The following is an 8,568-nucleotide window of genomic DNA, read 5'->3' as shown; positions in this document are numbered from 1 at the left end:
CCAAAGTGATAGGGCTTTTACATTCCCAAAAGCAGTATATGTGTTTGAGTTTCTTTCTTTTATTTATTTATTTTTATTGTTGTTCAAGCACAGTTTTCTCCATTTCCCCCCTCCCATCTTCAGTCCTACCCCCTTTTGGCTTTGTCCACATGTCCTTCATACATGTTCCTTGATGACCCTTCTCCTCTTTCCCCCTGTTATTCCTCTCCCCCTCATCCTCTGGTTACTGTCAGTTTGTTCTTTATTTCATTGTCTCTGGTTATATTTTGCTTGCTTCTTTGTTTTGCTGACTAGGTTTGACTTATAGGTGAAATCATATGGTATTTGTCTTTCACCTCCTGGCTTATTTCACTCAGCACAATGCTCTCCAGTCACATCCATGCTGTCGTGAAGGGTAGGAGCTCTTTCTTTCTTTCTGCTGCATAGTATTCCATTGTGGAAATATACCACAGTTTTTTGATTCACTCATTTACTGGTGGGCACTTAGGTAGCTTCCAGCACTTGGCTATTGTAAATTGTCCAGCTATGAACATTGGGGTGCATGGGTTCTTTTGAATTGGTGTTTTGGGCTTCTTAGAGTATAATCCTAGCAGTGGAATCAATGGGTCAAAAGGCAGTTCCATTTTTAGCTTTCTGAGGAAATTACAAACTGTTTTCCACACTGCCTGCACCAGTCTGAATCTCCACCAAAAGTGGACTAGGGTTCCCTTTTCTCCACAACCCTGCCAGCACTTGTTGTTTATTGATTTGTTTATGATGGCCATTCTGACCGGTGTGAAGTGGTATCTCATTGTGGTTTTATTTTGCACCTCTATGATGTCTAGTGATGCTGAGCATCCTTTCATATGTCTCGGGGCCCTGTGTATGTCCTCCTTGGAGAAGTGTCTGTTCAAGTCCTTTGCCCATTTTTTAATTGGATTGTTTGTCTTCCAGGAGTGGAGTCATGTGTGTTCTTTATATATTTTGGAGATCAAACCTTTGTCTCAGGTATCATTGGCAAATATATTTCCCATACAGTTGGTTCCCTTCTCATTTTGCTGATGTTTTCTTTAGTCATGCAGAGAGCTTTTTTACTTTGATGAAGTCCATTTGTTTATTCTTTCCTTTATGTCCCTTGCTCTAGGGGACATATTGGTGAAAATATTTTTGCATGGAGTATCTGAGATTTTTTTGCCTTTGTTCTCCTCTAGGATTTTTATGGTGTTGCAACTTATGTTGAAGTCTTTTATCCATCTCGAGTTTATTTTTGTGTATGGTATAAATTGGTGGTCGAGTTTCATTTTCTCACATGTAGCTGTCCTGATCTCCCAGAATCATTTACTAAAGAGGCTATTTTTACTCCATTTTATGCTCTTGCCCTCTTTGTTGAATATTAATTGACAACAGAAACATGAGTTTATTTCTGGGCTCCCTATTCTGTTCCATTGATCTATGTGTCTGTTTTTATGCCACTACCATGCTGTTTTGATTACTATGGCCTTATAGTATTGTTTGATATTAGGTAGCATGATTCCTCCAACTTTGTTCCTCTTTCTCAGGATTGCTGTTGCTATGCAGGACCTTTTGTGGTTCCATATAAATTTTTGAAATATTTGTTCTAGTTATGTAAAATACATCATTGGAAACTTAATAGGAATTTCATTGACTCTATAGATTGCTTTGGGTAGTATGGACATTTTAATGATGTTAATTCTTCCTATCCATGAACATAGTATGTGCTTCCACTTATTTGTATCTTCTTCTATTTCTTTCTTCAGTGTCTATAATTTTCTGAGTATAGGTCTTTTACATCCTTGGTTAGGTTTATTCCTAGATATTTTATTCTTTTTGTAGCAATTGTGAATGGGATTGTTTTCTTAATTTCCCTTTTGGTTAGTTTGTTATTGGCATATAAAAATGCAACTGATTTCTGGATATTAATTTTGTATCCTGGTACTTTGCTGAATCCATTTATTAATTTTAGTAGTTTCTTGGTGGAATCTTTGTGGTTCTCTTTGTATGGTATCATGTCATCTGCAAATAAAAGTAGTTTTAATTCTTCCTTTCTAATTTGGATGCCTTTTATCTCTTCTTCATGTCTGATTGTTGTGGCTAAGACTTTCAGTACTATGTTAAATGAAAGAGGTGAAAGCAGACATCCCTGTCTTTGTTCCTGATATTAAGGGGAATGCTTGTAGTTTTTGCCCATTGAGTATGATGCTGGCAGGGGGTTTGTCATATATGGCCTTCATTATGTTTAGTTCTGTTCCCTCTAATCCTACTTTGCTGAGAGTTTTTATCATAAATGGGCACTGGATTTTATCAAGAGCATTTTCTGCATCTATCCATATGATCATGCGGTTTTTATGCTTCATTTTGTTTATGTGGTATATCACATTTTTTTATTTTATAGCTTATTTTATTCTATTAAGAGTATGAAGAAGAACAGAAGTTTTTAAATTTTTATGAATTCTAATTTATCAATTTGTTCTTTTATAGATCATGATTTTGGTATCATATCTGAAAACTGTTTGCCAAACTCAAGGCTGCAAGTGCTTTCTTTTTTTGTTTTGTTTAGAAATTTTATGCTTTAAGATTTTAAATTTAGTTGTGAAATCTATTTTAAGTTAATTTTTGTATATTGCACAAAGTATGATTGGAAAACTTTTACTGTTTTGTGTATGTATATCCAGTTGTTTCAGGACTGTTTGTTGAAAAGGCTCTTCCTTCCCCCACTGAATTGTCATTGCACCTTTGTAAATTGTCTGTAGTACGTAGGCTTACTTCTAGACTCTCTATTCTGTTCCATTAATTTATTTGCTTGTGTTTATGTCAGTGTTGCACTGTCCTGATTACTGTGACTTTAAATAAGTCTTGAAATCAGGTAGCATTTATCTTCAACTTTATTCTTCTTTTTCAAAATTGTTTTGACCATTTTTGGTCCTTTGACTCCCACATGAATTTTAAGGTCACCTAGTTAATTTTACAATGTCTTGCTAACAATTCCGAGTGTATTGAATCTAATGATAAATTTGAGAATTAACATCTTACCAATATTAAGCACTTTAGATTGTGAATATGGTATATCTCCTAATTTACTTATATCTATTTTAATTTCTTCTCAGCAATGACTTATAGGCTTCAGTGTACAGGTCTTGCACATCCTCTATCTGGATTATTTCTACATAATTTACATTTCTGATGCTATTGTAAATAGTATTTATTTAATTTTAATTTCCTGTTGTTCATTGCTAATATATAGAAATACAATTAATTTTGTCTTCTGTATTTTATCATGCAAACTTGCTAAATCCACTTATTAGTTCTAGTAACATTTTTGTGGATTCCATGGAAATTTCTGCATAGACAATTATGTCTTCTGAAAATAGACAGTTTTACTTCTCTCTTTACAATCTGGATGCTTTTTATTTTTTTCCCTTGCCTTGTTGCTCTTACTAGAATCTTCAATAAATATTGACTAGAAATAGTAAGTACCAACTTCCTTATCTTGTTCCTTCTCTTCTGGGGAAAATATTTAGTGTTTCACTATTAAGTGTAATGATATTTGTAGGTTTTCAAAAAATACCCTTTATTGGGTTGAGGAAATTCTTTTCCATTCCAACTTTGCTGATAGATAGTTTTACTTAGAAATGGATATTGGGGTTTTTTTACAAATTATTATTTTTTTTTTAGATCCATAGAGATGACTGCATAGCTTTCATTTTTGTTTTTTTTGTTGTGGTAAATTATACTGATGGATTATTCTAATTATTTTATATTCTATTGTTAATTTTATCTCCCACCTTACTTCTAAGGTAATATTAATTCTTGCAGAAGTATATTTATTAACCCATTTTTATTTGGGCTCATGGTTAAATGCTAGGTTAGCTAAACATAAATTTCTAGTCTCAAAAGTAATTTACTTAGCACTTCGAATATATAACTTCATCATCATCTGACCTGTTATTGCAGTTGAAAAGTTTGCTGTCAATCTAAGAACAATTTGATTATTTTAATTGTTAAACTGACCTTGGTTTTTTTTTTTTAATGAATCCCACCTGGTCATGAAATATTACTATTTTAATATTTTGTTTTATATGATTTTCTAAAATTTTATTAAGAATTTTTTGCTTCTATGTTCATTACAAGATTCTGATCTTTAGTTTGCTTTCTTATAATGTCCTTGCCTGAGTTTGTTATCAAAGTTATGCTGTCATTGTAAAATATGATGAGGAGTGTTCCTTCCTTTTAATTTTCTGGAAAAGTTGATGTTGAACTGGTATTACTTTCTAGCTTAATGTTTGATAGAGTTTATCAGTGAAGCCACATGGGTCTAAAAGGGTTTTTTCTTTCCTTCTGTTTGAAGGTTTCTAATTACAAGTTAACATTTAAAAATCGACATAGGGCTTTTTGGGTGATTTATTTTTTTCTTCCATAATTTTTGGGAGTTTGTGTATTTCAATGAATTTGCCCATTTTATCTAAGTTGTCACATTTATTTGGCATAAAATTGTTCAAAAAAGTCCCATTATCCTTTGTAATAATCATGAAATCTATAACGATGTCACCTCTGTTATTTTTGATATTGATAATTTGTGGGTTTTTATCTATTTTTCCTCATTAGTTTAGATAAAAGTTTTTTGGTTTTGGATGAGTCTTTTCTATTTTAGATGCCTACTGCTATACGTTTCCTTTTGGATGTTTTAGTAGCATCCCACAAATTCTGATAATTTTTTACTCAAATTCTCATTCAGTTAAAATACTTTTCATTTCCCTTTTTTATTTTTCTTTGATTTGTAGCATATTTAGAATTATATTGTTTAGTTTCCAGATATATGAAGATGTTCAATGATTTTTCTGGTTCTGCTTTCTACTTTAACTCTATTGTGTTCAGAAAACATATTTTTATATGACCTGCAGTCTTTTAAATGTATTGTGACTATTTGTGACCCAGTATATCTTGGTAAATGTTTCACCTGCACTTGAGGATACTATGTATCATTGTTGAGTTCAGTGTTCTATGAATATCCATTAGTTCAAATTGGTCAATTGTGTTCAAATCTCTTATATCTTTACTGATTTTCTATTTGTTTTATCAGTTATTGAGAAAAAGGTATTAAAATTTTCATGTGACACAGTTATGGGACTGACTAGAAAGTCAAGCTAACCGAGTAATTCCTCACTTGGGGAGTGGAGATGCCAAATATGGTGGAGGAGTGAATGCAAGTTACACTGACCTCCTCCCAGGGCCAATCTGGAATTATAATTAAATTGTGGAGAAATCACCCAGAACAAACAACTGAACGATAGTGATAGAGAAGCCTTATAACCTCAGAGAGACAGAAGAATAAGCTTTAGCACAACCTTACAGATAAGAAATACAGTGGATACTCGAGAAGACTGGCTGAGCATCCATGGGAAGCAGCGCCAGAGGGATATTTAAGTGGCCAGTTGGATCCCCCTGAGAAGAGTGGGGTCTAAACCATAAGTGAGGATCTGAGCCTACAGCACCATAGCCCAATAAGTACACAGGTAACAGGCAGCTGTGAAAAGTGGCAGGGTTGCTCTCTGCCAGAGAGGAGTGGCTAGAGATACAAAGAGCCATTTAAAGGACCAACACATAAATTTTTATTTGCAGCCACTTACCCTAGACTCTGGCAAAGGCAGGAGCAGAGTGGGCTAGAAATGCCTCAGGAGAGAGAGGGGGTGAAGGCTTTGGGGAGAGAACTGAGGGAATAGCCATTGAGATCCTGGTGCTGAGTCATCCCCCATATGGCAGCAGCAATCTTGTTCAGGCAGACCACTACCCCAAGTGGCAGCAGCAAGAGAAGAAGTAATAGCCCCACGCCAAGATGTACTCTGCCCTGCCCGGTGGTGCCTAAGCCTGACTGTTCGGTGCAGAGTGACTACATTAACAACTGAAAGAAACAGACACAGACAGTAGATTTCTTGAAGTCTAGAACAGACTGCCTAAGGTCAGACAGAGTCAACATCTGACATAACCAGAAGGAGGATCCAGAAGAAAAAACAGCAGTGAATACTAGAGGTTACTGAGATGAAATCCACTGTGATCTTCTCCATGATTTGTGGTATTTTCATTACTACCTACCTTTTTAACATTCATTTCAGGTCCATCAATTTGTGTATATTAAGTCATTAGACTTTATACCAATGGTTTATTTCTTTCCTTTCTTATAATAGTCTTAATCTCTTTACAGCTTTATTACTATTGGTTCATTGGCTGTTGATAGTGGGATTGCCGGGGGGAGTTATTTTTGCAGATGTGGGTTTGTTTCCTGGGCTTTGTGGTTATATTCTGTCACCACCTGCACAAAAACACACCAGACATGGTAAGCAGAGTGACACTCAGTCAACAAGATGGAGGGAAATACCCACCAAAGAATGACCAACAAACAATCAAAACCCAATTACTTCTAGAGGACCAGCACAAACGTCATAAAAGTCATCCAAAGAGCAGCAAGCTCAGGAGATCAGGGAGACTGCACCACTGAACCTCATAGGACTCATACCATAGAAATTGACACCACAAAGTCAGGAGTCAAGATAGGTCAATTTAAGAAGCAGAAGCAAAAAAGAAGAGTCTCACAAATAATGGGAACACAAGGAAACAACCCCCAATCAAAAGGAAAGGCTGAATCCCCATAAAGAAAACTAAATGAAATAGAGACAAGTAAACTATCAGATATTGAGTTCAAAACAATTGTTCTAAGGAAGTTCAATGAGCTAAAGGAGATTTACAAAAGTTGCAGGGTAACTATGAGTAACTTACTGCAAATTATATCAACATTAAAAAGGACATAGAAACTATCAGTAGAGACAAGAGGAAATGAAAAATACAATTTTTGAATTGAAGAACACAGTAGAAGTTCTCAAAAAGCAGGCTAGATGAAGCAGAGGATCGAATCAGCAAGCTGGAGGACAAGGTAGACAAAAGCTCCCAGAAAGAGCAAGAAAATGAACAAAGACTCAAAAAGAATGAAGAGGTGTTAAGGAAAATGCAGGACAACCTGAAACTTAATAATACCCATATTATAGGGATATCAGAAGGAGAAGAAGAGAAGCAAGGGACAGAGAACCTCTTTGAAAAAGTAATGATGGAAAGCTTCCCTAATTTGAGGAGAGAAAAACTCACACAAGTCCAGGAAGCACAAAGGGTCCCATTCAAGAGGAACCAAAAAAGGCCCACTCCAAGACACAACATAATTAAAATGGCACATATCCAAGACAAAGACAGAATCCTAAAGACAGCAAGGGAGAAACTGGTAGTGAGATAAAAGGGAGCCCCAATAAGGCTAGCAGCTGACTTCTCAAAGGAAACACTATAAGTCAGAAGAGAATGGCAAGAAATATTTCAAGTCATAAAAAACAAAGGCCTGCAACCAAGACTGCTCTACCCAGCAAGGCTCTCAATTAAAATGGAAGGCAAAATAAGGAGTTTCCCTGACAAAAGAAGGCTAAAAGAATACACCACCATCAAACCAGCATTGCAAGATATGCTAAAGGGACTACTTTAAGAAGATGACGATTAAGGAGATGAAGAATGAGAGAGAGAGAGGAACACAAGTACAAAGGGAAAAAATGAATAAGTACCTATCAATAGTAACTTTAAACATAAATGGGTTAAACCTTCTAATCAAAAGACATAGGGTAGCTGAATGGATAAGAAAACGTGACCCACACATGTGCTACCTACAAGAGACCCACCTTAGAACAAAGGACCTACATAGACTGAAAGTAAAGGGATGGAAAAAAACTATCCCAAACAAATGGACAGGGGAAAAAAGCTGGGGTAGCAATACTTATATCAGACAAAATAGGTTTCAAAACATAGGCCATAAAAAGAGGCACAGAAGGACATTTCATAATACTCAAAGGAAGAATTCATCAAGATGACATAAACATTGTAAACCTATATGCACCCAACATAGCAGGACCCAAATATATATGGAAAATCTTGGAGGACTTCACGAAAGATATAGACAGCAACACACTGATATTAAGGGATTTTAACACCCCACTGTCAACAATGGATAGATCTTCCAATCAAATATCAACAAGGATATTGTGGAACTGAATGACACATTAGATCAAATGGAATTAACTGATATATATATAAAAACTGATAAATGGAGTTAACTGACTAGCATGCTATTAAGCAATGAGTGGGTCAATAATGAGATCAAAGAAGAAATCAAAAAGTTTCTGGAAACAAATGAAAATGCACACCCAACAGTCCAAAACCTATGGGACAGAGTGAAGACAGTCCTGAGATGGAAGTTCATAGCAATACAGGCCCACCATAAAAAGAGAAACATTTCAAATGAACAATCTAAGCTTACATCTTCAAGAACTGGATAAACAACAACAAACAAAGCCCTGAGCAAGTAGAAGGAAGGAAATAATCAAGATCAGAGCAGAATTGAATGATATAGACTAAAAGAAAAATTCAAAGGATCAATAGATCCAGGAGCTTGTTCTTTGAAAATATAAACAAAATCAACAAACCTTTAAACAGACTCATCAAGAAATAAAGGGAGAGGACCCAAATAAATAATATCAGAAACGTAAG

The sequence above is a fragment of the Pteronotus mesoamericanus genome, unplaced genomic scaffold (genome assembly GCF_021234165.1).
Source record: "Pteronotus mesoamericanus isolate MK-2021 breed Mesoamerican mustached bat unplaced genomic scaffold, CSHL_Meso_final contig_20, whole genome shotgun sequence".
In the NCBI taxonomy this organism is placed as follows: domain Eukaryota; kingdom Metazoa; phylum Chordata; class Mammalia; order Chiroptera; family Mormoopidae; genus Pteronotus; species Pteronotus mesoamericanus.
The sequence above is the reverse complement of the archived record's forward strand: the minus strand, read 5'-3'. Positions refer to the sequence as shown.